Here is a 13698-nt window from a genome sequence, read left to right on the forward strand (position 1 = left end):
TTTTTAGTTTGCAGATATACGCACTAGAACTTGACTGAAACATGTTTTGAAAGTTGATAGGGATGTAGTTTGGAGTGAAGCATATTACTGCATGTGATTCTATTAGTTGATGCTATAAAATGTTTGAATATGATTTCAAAATGGTATTCTTGTGTCTTGGGACATTTTCAAGGTACTGTATTGAATCGCGCATCAGTATAAATAAAATAAGGGCTTGCCATAATCCAGCATAGTCACAAAAATGTCCTAGTCTTACGTAAATGCACATCTAGAACTGTTAGTGTGAAAATCAGTGTGCGCACAGGCTGGAAGATTAATGCTGGCACACACACATACACCTGCACACATGCTTAAACATGAGTCCATTCCCGTGTCAGGCCTCATTGGTGTTGGCACTTTGAAGTTGTTAGCTGCTTGTTTACTGATGCAAATTAGCAGGTATGCAACCTTCAGAGGAGCAGAAAGCATGGCGATCTCCGTGGGTGGTGAGTCCTTCTTCCAACACTTCGCCCTGACTCATCCCTCTGCAGCCGCTGCCCCCAAAGCCCTGCAAAGTCCTGACTACCTGGAGGAATGCTTTCAGCTGGACTCACCTGGGTCAGGCCTCTGAAGGACTGTTCAGATGGGACAAATATAGGTTCATTGTTGCTTTTTTGTCTACTCTTTTAATGACATGACTTAATTATTTATTATTCCCCCTTATGTGTTTGTATTGTTTCAGTTTTATTTAATTATTCATTAAATAGTTGTATACTAAAAGTGATCAGCATCAATGGAACTCAGAGTAATCCTAAGGATTATTTCACTTCATGGTAATATTCGTCAAAGATCTACAACTGTTTTTGTTGTGACTTCCAAATGAAGTTTTCTGTACATTTAACATTTTCTCAGTGATTTATGACAGGTTTTTTTTTTCTCAGTCTTTTGCATTTTTCAGTGAAAGACCTCCTGTTTTCCTACATTTAATTTGCAAACCTTTTAGATGATCGTAAAAGCTCCAGGATAATTCAAAGATTATTATGTCAAAACAAAAAACTAAAGCAAAAGTCATCTTTTCAGCAAAATATATCATTAATGTTAAAACAAATGTCAACAACCACTGCCATGTGTCAAAGCACATGGGGTTTATTTGTGAATCGATGTTGCAGAAGGTGATGGTGTTTCCATGTTCACTATGGAGCCTCTGAATGTCCAAATGGGTCATATCTGATGTTGCTGGAAAGCTGCATTTTACCTGAATTGTTACATTTGTTAACAGGGTCGGTGGTTCAAAAGTCATTAAACATTTCAGATCAGTTAATGCATTTGGTGTTTGAGGGATATATTGTAATATAGTGATCCAGACTTGCACAATTGAACAAATGTAGTATTGTAGTAATGTAACATTCACATTGAGTCTGACTTGTTTGTTAAAGTGTTAATAATGTCTCCTGTTGGACCAAAGTGAAGGCTTAGTTGTTACAGCTGTTTAACATGTAGGCTTTATCAAACAATTTAAACAAGGGTAAAAAAAATATTAATCTGCATTTATTCAGAACTAAAAACTATCTTCAGTCTAAGGGCTTAGTAAATATTAACATGTTATGGAAGACGCCTTTGTTCAGCAAAGCTCAGTAATGCAAATGTTTTTATAGCAATAACAGTATGTTTGGTCATGGTGTTTTGGAGGTTGGATATTGATGTTGATATTCAGACAAAGAAGTCTGAATCACTTATGTAAATATAATTTTAGACCAGTATTGCTGCAGTATTACTAAAAAAAACACAGATTGTTTTCATACTTCATTGTTGGAGTGAATTAAGTGAAAGAAATATTCACACTGATGAGGTGTGATAAATAATCATGATCATGGCTATAAATGACAGCAGAACATGGCCAACAACTTCCAGTTTTTTCCCTATTTCAATTCATTTTTATGCTCTGAAGAAACCCTTAGATGCTGCACTTTAGTGTTATTATGGTGAAACCCTCCAGATTTGTTAACTGAAGTCAGACACCCTCAGTACTAGTGTTTCCCACTTTATCTAAGATTATTGTCCACTGTAAACTGACAAAAAACATCACTTTTGTTCAACCATTTTTCAACCAGCAGAGAGTGATGAAACGTTTTGCAGTTTCATGTATATTCTGTTTTCCGATTATACCAAACAGAAACACAAAATGGCATTCAGCTGTACCACTGGGACAGAAAGCCGTCTCCTCGCCCAAATAAGAAGAGTAAACAGCAGTCAGTCCACTGGGATCTCCGCTGCTGTTTTCAATGGTGAGAACGCCACACTCCACCTTTTCCCACTTACTGACCCAATCACACAGCCCTTCCATTTACAGATGTATTGTGTGTGCATGAATGATGCAGCTGTGTTGTGCGCTTATACTGTTACTCTACACTTGTGTGGTTGCATGTATGCATATATATTTCTTTGCTACCACAACTCCTTGATTTATGTGTGGGCCGTTATGTTGTGTGGACAAGCAGATTGATGTTCTGTAGACATGTCAGAAAATCCAAAACAAGAAAACAAAACTTCCGCCCTTGAGCAACGTGATACATCATTCCTCCTCATTTTCTAAATCCACAATCAAGTTACTGTATGTGGTGTGGCTTAGACAAATATTACAGCACCCCCTTTAGGCCAGATGGGGTACTAAACTATTGAACAAGTTGAAAAGAAGTATTTATTCTCATACATTTCATCCAAGTTTAAACGGCTGCATGCAGGTTTTGTGAGAACTGGTTTGATATCGTCATCTGACTGGTGCACAGCTACTGATCCATGATGCATGAATGTGCACATGTGTGTGGATGGAAGAAAGTTTGCTGTGGATGTAGATTATCTCCTCCTCCACCTACTAGTTGCACCCCCGTCACCCCCCAGTGGTTTGTGACAGCCGTCAGTGTCAGTCACTTAGTTCAGAGTGTGTGTGTGTCTGTGTGTGTGGGTGTGTAGGATTGTTTGCATTAGTGTGTTGCGTAAATAGGGCTCAGATTACCTAAAGGCTTTACCATCACATTCATTCCAGTGTAAATGTGGAAAAATATGACATGGGTGTCGAGGGACTACATTACTTGGTAGCACCTGATTCATAAAGTACAACGAGGGGTCACATGTTGGCATGTGAGAAATCTCTTAATGCAGTCATGGATGAAACGCACAAGGTGTTTTATAGGGCTGATTTGTGTTGTAAAATACACCACATTCCTCTTTTTATCCCTATTTATATACGTCACTTATCACCTTTGAAAAGTGCAACGATTACATATTGAGTCCAGGTTATACTTTATCAATAATAAATTACATTGTCATCATTTCAGGAGAAGGAGTAAAAATATTTTATTCCACATTCATGTGCAACAGTGTATTAAACCTCTTAACTAGAGAATGGTGACATCAGATCTAAATTTGATTCCACTTTTCCAAAAAAGACTTGGCAACTCTGGCATGTCTTCTCAGTTAAATCAAAATAAGTACAGAACTTTTACAACTAAGATTAAGGGCTAAAGGCAAGTCAGAGCTGTAGCCATAATACCAACCAGTAGCACATTTTGTTAAATGTGTTTCATTGTTCTTGTATATTGTGGTTTTATGGATGCAAACTGTATGTGTTAATTGTATGTATACATCTGTAAGGGTCAAAACACAGTTAGAGAGCGAACTTTAATTGATTGTCATTCCAACATTTATTTCAGTATGAAGCAGTTCTTGTTTTGGATAATCCCTTATGGACCAACTAAAGCAAAAGTGAATTTAAAAGTAAAAATGTGGGTCATTTAGCAACACTAATCTGTCAAATTGTCTCTAAAATGTCCTGTCAGAGAGATTTCGAATACCGTGTTTTGACCAGTAAACACCTAATGAGAAACAAGGGATGGAAATCAGCATCTTTGTGCAGAGCATTGATTTGTCTTGGAACTGTATTGACTGCATTGTTCCCAGCAAACAAATACAAATTCAGCATCAAATTATACACTATGTACAATCACAAAAACAAAAGTGGTCATTTTTGTTTTCTAAAATGTTGGTTTCTATCCTTAAACCTCAGAAAGTAGTAACATCTTAAAAAGTTTATAGTAAATAGTAAATTTTGACACACTTTTTTTTAGTAGATTTAGGTAATATTCTGATGTATCCTTTATATCTGTTCTTAGCTGACTGTTAATTAGTGTTTTTAATGCTTAATGTAGGTAATTCATTTATCAGACAGGGGTAGTTGTTGTTTGCTTTACCAGTTTCCGCTACTTCCTGTAGACTTCGTCAGAAGCGCGACATGATGTTGCTGTGACGTTTCTTTTAGGCAAACAACTAACCCCGTCTGATAAATGAATTAATTATATGTGTAAGACAGTATGAACCTTTACCCGACTTGTTTTTAATACTGTAATATTTCAAGAAATGTACAACCTCGAGAGCTGAATGAATGCTGTGACCTTTTACAGGGAGACAAAACTGTACCAGTCATTCATTAGATAAATAAGAAAATAATAAGTGAGAGACTAATGTGGTGGATGTGTTGTTTGTCTACAAAAACATAACAATTATCACAATCGTCTTTCACTTTTTTCTAAAATGTGTTCTTTTATTGTTTCTATCTTCTTAAGAAAACAAGAGAGACTCTTTCAGAGATGAATACAGGTAACACACACTCAAACTGTGTCTAGGATAAATGTGAAGTGAAGAGTTCCTCTTGTTTTATTTGTCTGTGCAGTTTGTGTTTTTCCCACTTACGAAGTCACAGAAGTTGACAGCACTGATGTGTGATACAGCTCTTTATCCAGAGACATCTTTCATCTTCACTCATCTTCGGAGCTACAAAAGAGTAGATGAAGTTGTTTTCTTCTCATTTTTTAAAATCTGTGTGTGTGTGTGTGTGTGTGTGTAGTCTAAAACATCACTCATATCTGTAACTGTGTTTGGGGACTGAAACTGATAAAGAAGGAAGAAGTAAGATACTATATGGTGTGATAATTTTATTGTAATATATTTAGCTATTTTTGTAAATAACTTTTTTAATCTTAAAGGGGTCATATTTTGCTAAACCCACTTGTATTAATCTTTGGTTGATTTATTTATGTATTTGGACCCTAATAGTTTAAAAAGTTTGAATTTGAACCCTCCAGGTGCTGCAAAGCTATCTTTATATTCATTTTGGCAAAAATCAAGTGGATTTCTACAACCTGTTTCAATTCCTGCTTAATTTGTTAAGTTTTATAACTAGCTACATCATGACATTTGCACATATAAGGTCAAGACTTCCGACGAACATTTCTTCGAGTACGACATAACTGTTTGTCAGCAGCAGCGGTTGTAGTCCATACTGAAAATATGTCCAAACTTCAAGCCTATTACCTAAAATGTTCAGTTGTTAGTTGTATTAACGAGCACAAGTGGCTGAACATGACAGAGCAGCATGGCCAACAACCTGGAGTGAAGTGAAGTGGCTCATTTGCATTTAAAGGGCCAGCGCTCAAAACAACCTTTCTGGTGTCATTAGTCAGAAATAGGGTTGAAGATGGACCTGTGGAGTTGAATTAATGAAGAATTCAGACCCAAGCATAGCATTTACAGTTCATGTAGACCACAGGGAAATGTTTTAAATGCATACTTCCACTTAAAAAAGCAAATATCACTCTTTTAACACCGTCTACTTTGGGATTATCTGCAACATATGAGGTAGATGAGAAGGACACACCATAAATATATTTAACAACATGTTGAAATTTCACACAGGAACATGTTCACTGAAATGGCAAAATCTTTTCATTTTGGTTTATGGCCACAGAGTTAATGCACAATGAGGAAATGGAAAGGCCTTTTTTTAAAGAAAATTCAGACTTACTGAACATTTAACCCTTGCACTTGAAGATAAACAAACCAGTGTATCAGCTGTTTAGGGTGTTTTGACAGATATTCTGCAGTGTGAAAGGTCTGATGAGACTGATGAGGAGACTGTATTATTCTTCTGTCTCATCCGTGAAAAAAAACATCCCATTAATTTTAGAAGAAAAACAGGACAGAATGCTCTGCTTCTTCTACTGTTCATTAGTCATATATAAAGTAGCCCACAGCGCCACCTGCTGCTGATGCAACACAGCCTGGATTATACATTCCAAACAAGTTCATGGAAACGCATATAATTTTCTGAAACATCCCCAAAATTCACATCAACTTTGGCTTTGTATTTTATGGAAACACTGAAAGTCATGTTTTATCTTTGTGTGAACAATAATGACCCTAAGCCTCTTTCTAATAATTTTCCCCAATCTGAAAACCAATTCTTTAGTCCTCCGCCAAAGCCATTAAAGTTATGAGGGTCGGTGATAATAGTTAAAAACCAAAATGATCCACAACCATCCCCTGCTGCTACATGGTATAATAAAAATATTCTGCATTTAATAGTTGAGTTTAAAGTTTTTCCCTTAAAAAAGTCAGCATTAAACATTATTATTGGCTCCCATCTCCTCATTGTGAAATTTGGAATTAGATGTATTTCTCTAAAAGCCCACTTTCACTGGCTTTAGTTTTCCACATCACACTGGCCCATGTTGGCTCTGATTGTCCATGTTATGTCACAAATCCTGCTGGTAGGTCCACCCTTTACATTCAGATTTTTGGTGAAAGTTTCTCCCCTTAGCAGATTAATGTGAGAAAACTCTCATGCACAGATATTATTCCGCACAAAAGTCAAAGATTACTGTGAGCAAACATTAAGTATACTCATTAGAAAACAATGTCAGTGATCAATTGGCGCCTGAAAGCAGCTTCTTCCATAACATTTCAGTTCAGCCATGACAACTGTTCAGGAAGATATCATTTTATATTCCTACTACAAATCATACAAGCTCCTTATTTTACGGTATTTTCTCCCAATCTTTTCTCCCTCTTCTCCAGTGTTTTGTTGAATCTCTATCTGCCCCCCCTCTCTCTCTGAGTCAGTTGATTTATCCCCTGCTCTGTTTTCCCTGGACCACATGGCCCGGCAGTTTGCCCTATCTCCACTCATCCAGAACCGATGTCATTCAGATCCAGTTAAATAAATGGCCCTATAAATTTTCTCCAATAATAAGCCCGGGTGCTGCTGGAATGTGTGGCTCGTTGGGGACGGGACAGAGAAGGGGAGGAGGGGTGGGGTGAAAAATCCACGCAACCTCAAGACCCAGACAGTTTAGGTCAGTGTGAGAAATCATGGATGCTGGGCGGATGAACTGGAATCTGGTTTGTGTGCGGCAGTGGAGTTTTCTCACTGGGAGCTGCAGGACGAGTGGGTGTGAGGGAAGTGAGTGAGGGAGTGAGTGGGGGATTCCAGGCCCCCGTCTGTCTCCCTACCTGGAACGAGACCTCAGGGACACTTTAAATCAGCCCACCCAGAGACAGAGACACCAATCAGGCTTCTGTCAGACCGGGCTAAATCAAGTCAAGTCAAGTGTGTTTGTGCGTGTATGCATCTGTGCATGTGAATGCATCTGCACACATGTGGTTAAAGCGTACGTCAGGAGACAGTGAGCGAGCAGCATTTTTCTAAGTGGATTCGCTCAATCTTTACTAAATCTGGTGCATTATTGAGTCAGCTGATCCAAGTAAAATTCATGAGTCCTTTACTGAATCTGTTTTGTTTAGCTATAAACATCATGAAAAAGTTCCACATTTTAAATAGTTTATTTGAGGAAGCGTTATGCACTGTATACATACAACCTGAAAATGGAGGTTTACAATATAAAATGTAAGATAAGATGTACTTTATTGATCCCCAAGGAGGAAATTCACATGTACAGCAGCACACAGCAACATGTATCAAATACAATACAAGAATAAAAAGATTAAAAAAAAAAAAAACATTGTTGAGGTGACTAAAAATGACAAAAAATTTTCATAACAACAATAATAATAAAGTAATAACAAGTGTGCAGTAGGTGATATGAATTCAAGACCTTATTTGGCCAAGAAAAGACAAGAAACATCAGAAATGAACCATTAACATTTAATCAACCTATCAATGGTATTTGTTTCAGATACAAATTAAAATATACTATATTAACAAAAATATTGGGGGCCTTTGAATTCAGCTGTTTCATTCCAAACAGGGGGCTTGGCTACAAAATAATAATTTACAAATGTCATAATATTTTATTTTATATTGCAATAAATATAGTGAAATACTTTTATTTTGTCTTCATGGTTCATTTTGTTTACACTGTCATGTGTGCTTAGAGAATGTTTTAGAATGTATTTTACCTAGTTTTACTCAATTACTTGAATTATTTTTAATCATTATAATGGTTTTAAATGTTCCATCTTTCATATTCTAATCATAAATACTCATTTGAAACCACTACTGTCTGATTTCTTCAACATTCAGGAGGAAAAAATAGCCTTTAAACTTGTATTTCAGTTCTTATTCCATTTAATTATATAATTACAAATTAGTATAATTTACTCATTTAAAATGAGTTCTTACATGGTATTAAAATACTTCAAATCAATATTTCAAGTCTTAAAAATGCTAAGACAGGGGAACTAGGGTTTTATCAACCTTTTCTCTGAAATTGCATTTAAAACCCTCCAAATAATTGGTGACATGATTTATTGAATGCTTGTCACATTAATGTTAATGCAGATATGGGCAGTACAACCACCATAGTGTAACTTGAACTTGTTTCTGTTTTAGCTTCATGCTCATGCAGGTAGCAGTCTTAGCATTAGCTCAGCTGGCTAATTGAGGAGTGGTTGTGCTATTTGAGATCAGTATCATATTTCCTCCCTCTTATTGTGTTATCGTTAAAAAGATTTTTGTCCTGATGAATAAAGTGGCCACATTTAAGATAAACAGCTTAAATTCAAAGTAAACTAAAATTTATATCGAAAAGTAATAATGTAGTTGTTTCAAAGTTCTAAGAGTTGTGGTCAAGGAGGTGTTGTTATGTGTTGTTAATTGAGACAGGACTGATCTTACCATCACCCATGAAAACTGCTTTACAGTGAATGGATTTTTCTGTTGTTCTTTTTCAGTCAGGCACTCAGTGTGTTTATCCTCATGCTGATTTATTGGGCTATACTGTAGCTAAGCTGGCAGCGCATGACAAAAATGTCTGAACCTCACAAAGTCCTATCACTCTGTCAGTCTCTGTGGGAAACAGGGAAATTCAATATTATTCCTGCCACCAACAGAGGGATGCACTCAACACTATGGGCAGAACAGCTGGTGGTGAGCTGGTGTTTCTGGACTCCTTGGCTGTCAAGAGTGCAAACCCTGACTTTAGTTCACTACGGCTCAATAGCAGCAATGACAGAGAAAGATTGGTCACATTAAAGAGCTTTGCTTGCCCTCCTGCAGTGTCTTCTGCAGATTATGGTGAAAATGACACAAAACAAACAAACCCAACTTTGACTTTGAACTGAAGAGACTTTATTTTATAGAGGGGTGAGCTACCATTTCCACTGACCTGAAGGGGTGGGGTGGGTAGGCAGTGGAGGGTGAACATCTTTCCCCCTTGCCTGCACACTCTCCTTGACTCCATCATGTTCTCTATACCCTGTCCACCGCTGGAGCTGAGTGACTGGCCCACTGTGCAACGCCACTGACCCGAAACCCGTTTACTGCCTTAAATCGCTGGCCCTGTCTACCCCCCCCAGTCCTCCCCTGCTCTACCTCTCACCATTGCCACACTGCCAGCCTCCTGCCCATCGTCTCCTGAGGAAGACAAATCACCAGTTTCTTCTTAAATGGAGCTGAGGCCCCTCATGGCCCCCACCCCCCTCCCTGCTGCCTGCCCTGCCTGCTTAGAGAGTAGATTCCTCATCTTGGAAAGGGGCAGTGGACCTGGTCAACTTACCTCCATACCTCCCCTCCACCCACCATTACGTACACAAGAACTCTAAGCTTATATCTATGTGTTTATCAAAAGGACATGGAGAAAATAAACATTGTTTGAGCGTAATGTTGATAGATATGTTGGAAATATGAAAATCAGCCACAGTGGAAAGAAGTGGGCATTTATCACCAGGAGAAAGGATACTGTTTCAGTATAAATCATGTCTGTTTGTACCTGTGTTTGTGTGTGTATGTAACATCCCTGTGCATGGACTGGTCTGTCTGAGTATGTGTGTTTGCATATCTGTTGCATGAATTGGTCTGTGTGTGTGTGTATGTGCAGCTATGTGAGTGTATGTGTGCTTACTACATAACCGTCTGGCTCCCATGTGAAGCAGTAAATCTATCATTCCTGCTGCGTTTACCTACCACTTCACAGAGCTGTATGTCCAGTGTAAACAACGTTTATCACTGCATGCAAATGAGCCTGTAAGCCGCAGCCTCGACAAAGACTCCATTCACTGTCCGCATGGCATTTTACCGGCACATAGAATCTGATACCCCAGATTACAGGCTTATTCCAAAGCATTGTGTGCTGCTTTACTGTCACTCATACTCAACAATAGTCCCTTCCCTGCTTCATTTTACAAATAGTGTACACTTTCTAGAGCCATTATTAGGGTTATGACCATAGCAGTCGACATAAATGTCATGCGTCAACTTTGACAGCTCTGTGGCGAACAGCCATGATTTATCACTCTTCCGCCTTCTTCTCCTCCCTTCTCACCTATTTCTTCCTTTTGTAACTCCTCTTTCCCTTACCCTTTCTTTATCTTTGTTTTTTTCGCTCTTCACATCCTCTCTAGAAGGTCGTGGTATGTGTTGATTGTAGTAATTTTGTTGGTACAGTGCACTTTGCACCCCTGCCCTTGGGAAACATCAGCAGCGTTAAACTGATACTGATAACACACTTTATCCTGCATGAATAATTTTATTTACCACTGATGTGATAATAACCTGAATTAACTCCATTGTACGTTGCATCACTCTGACTGAACTCTCCACAGTAATTAATTTCCATATAATTTCCATAATCCTTGCTATCAGTTTTAGTGTTCCTTAACGATTGCATCATCTTTTCCATAAAGTTGAAGTTGTCAGTCTTGACAAACTCTCACTGGCTGGAGTCTGAATATCAGTGGTATGTGTTGCTGTGAATTATGACTCGGCCCCACAGGGAGGTAGAAAAGATTTACAGGACTCTAACAGCGTCATCTCCTCTGCAAGGTGACTGTCTGAAAGAGAGATAGAGGTGAAAGAAGCTATTAGTCATCTGTGATCACTGAGGTTCAGAAAATAAGAGCATGCAAAAACATAAAAATTAAAATCAAAATGGTGTGAGGTGCAGGGCCGGCTTAATGCATGGGCCAGATGGGAACTTGTCTGTGGGCCCCACGAGCATAGGGGCCCCATGCTAATCTGTGTCTGTGCACTGTGTGTCATATATGATACATACTGATCAAAAAGGCGTATAGTTACTTCACTAATTGCTAATTTAAGTTATTTTCTGCTGCTTTCAATAATTTTTTTTTTTTTTTTATTTTGTCCTCAAATTTTTCCATTATTTTTATATAGATTTATTTTATTTATACTAGAATGTCTCAATTATTTTACAAAGATTGTAGTATTTTGTACTGACGTTTTTAAAAAATTATTTTACAGATTTCTTTTATTTTGTACTAGAATTGGTACAGAAAAATCATTTCTGACAATTTGAAATCAATATCCCTGAATGTTGAAATTGCACTCAGAGTGTTCATGGTCATGATGGTGACCAACTGTGCAGGAGAATGTTCTTTTTCAAGACTGAAACTTATTTAAAAGATCAACTTCGTAGCACAATGGGTCATCAGTGTTTGAACTGGCTTTCTCATCTGCATGGAAAATGACATCCTAAAGACCACTGACTTCAAACCAACAATAATTCCTGTGAGTAGTTGTTGTAGGGGCCTCAGTACACTGCTTTGCCAGGGGACCCATAATCCTATTAAGCCGGCCCTGGTGAGGTGGGTAACCAATGTTAATTACCAACAAAAGTAATCTACATTGTGTCAAAAACAGCTAAAATATTGCACTGTGAGGAAGGTAGTGAGGAGAGTTCAAAGTAAGAATGAAAGAGCTTTCTTGTCATTTCCTTAATTGAGTCATCAGTTTTCCTCTTACTTGAAATGGAAAAAGCATTTCATTTACCTACTCTTATCACAAGTGTTTCAGTACAGACCATAATAGAGTATTTGAGATTACATCTAGCAGCAGAAACAAGGCCAACATGCACGCTTCTCCTCCCAAAAGGCTTCATGACATCTCTAGCTTCTCTTCTCTGAGCCAGAAACACTTATTTCTCAGAGGTACATCCAGATGAAGAAGCTGCAGCTAACATGATTTTATATCCATACTAGCTGTCCAGATGTGTGAGAGGTTAAGACATGTTTCCTGTCAGTGCGGCTTTTGTGTTGCCTTCTTACAAGAGCTGCCTTTGACAGAGCAACAATAGTTTCCAATCTGACTGAAGCAACCCAGGCTAACACAAAAAGAGGGACAGAGGGCTAATGCGCTGATGTGCTGATGAGTGTGTACATGTCTGAATGTAAGTGTAAAAGCATGCATTAGTGTCTGTTTGCCCTTGTTTGTTGTCAGTGTCTCTTTCTACCTGTGTGTGTGTTCACCTGTGACTGGGACTATTCATCATGCAGAGATGAGCTCATGAGGGTTGGTCCGACAGGGATTGGTGAGTGTATGGGCATGCGGTCTGGTCCAAATCCAAGGTTAATCCCGGCCTTTCACACTGGAGAGCCCGGTTAACAGAAAGCGTGGTGGGTGGGTGGTTAGTGAAACATGAGAGAGTGGCGTACAGAACCACTGGACAATACGAATGAATGTTTATAACTGTCAAATCTGAATTGTTGTGGTATATATCTGCGTAGTTCATCTTTTTTACTTTCTAAAACAGTAAGATAATATCCAGTAGTGTATTCAGATCCTTTATAAAAGTATAAGTAGTTGTACAACAGTGTTAAATACAGCCATTTACAAGGTGCTGCATAAAAAATCCTACGTAAAAATCAAATGTACATAGTGTTAGCTTCATAGCATAATTGCCTAACTCATACACAAATGGACAAAAGTATTGGGACACATTGAATTCAGGTGTTTTTCTAACAGGGGTCTGGGATACAAAACAACAATGAAAAATATTATAATGTAGTTTTATATTGTGGTAAATATCATTTTGATTATTAACGCTTTCATGCATGAATTATGAGAACCTTAATCAAGATTTTTTTTCCCAAGTGTTTTTATTCCTCTTTAGGCATGAAAAAACAATGTGATAGATTTTATTTTATTTTTTTTAATGAACCTTACAAAAATGTCCACTCACCTGGACACCATGCATTTAATTTTTGAAGCAAAGAAACATACTGTCATACTGTGTGAAAACTCTGAATTTTTTTTTTTTTTAATGCTGCTAATCTGATGTTTTCTCACATTTTAACATACTATAATAGTAGCTATTACTCAAATAATATGCAAAAAAACAAACAAACAATAAAACACAACAACTTAAAAAAAACTGTTAATTACAATCTAATAACAATTAGCAATTGATTTACACTCAAATATGTTGCTACAGATCACCTTTCTCAAGAACTGCAAAGTTACAGGAATGGTATGAATTGCAGTGTATTATGGGATGGTGCATAAGTGTCCACTGTGTTGGTTGATATGCAACTAAAACAACAAAATCCATGAATATACAAGAGAACTGCTGTAGAATAGCAGTCCACTGTAGTGACCACTATGCATGAAAGGGTTAGTATTGATGTTTATATGTC

The 13698-nt window shown here is 37.7% G+C and overlaps 1 long non-coding RNA gene across 2 annotated transcripts in view; it reads left to right on the forward strand.

Moving 5' to 3' along the window:
- The window catches only part of LOC115426441 (uncharacterized), a 39006-nt gene that overhangs the window by 12040 nt on the left and 13268 nt on the right, over positions 1–13698 (forward strand). Inside the window, exons 1-2 of one of the 2 annotated variants that reach the window (XR_003936343.1) lie at positions 66–637; positions 2153–2264. This is a non-coding gene — a long non-coding RNA (uncharacterized LOC115426441). Of the gene's footprint in view, positions 1–65; positions 638–2152; positions 2265–13698 lie in introns of those variants that run through there. The other variant, XR_003936344.1, reaches the window with a different exon arrangement.

This window comes from Sphaeramia orbicularis, chromosome 9 (assembly GCF_902148855.1).
Source record: "Sphaeramia orbicularis chromosome 9, fSphaOr1.1, whole genome shotgun sequence".
Classification (NCBI taxonomy): Eukaryota; Metazoa; Chordata; class Actinopteri; order Kurtiformes; family Apogonidae; genus Sphaeramia; species Sphaeramia orbicularis.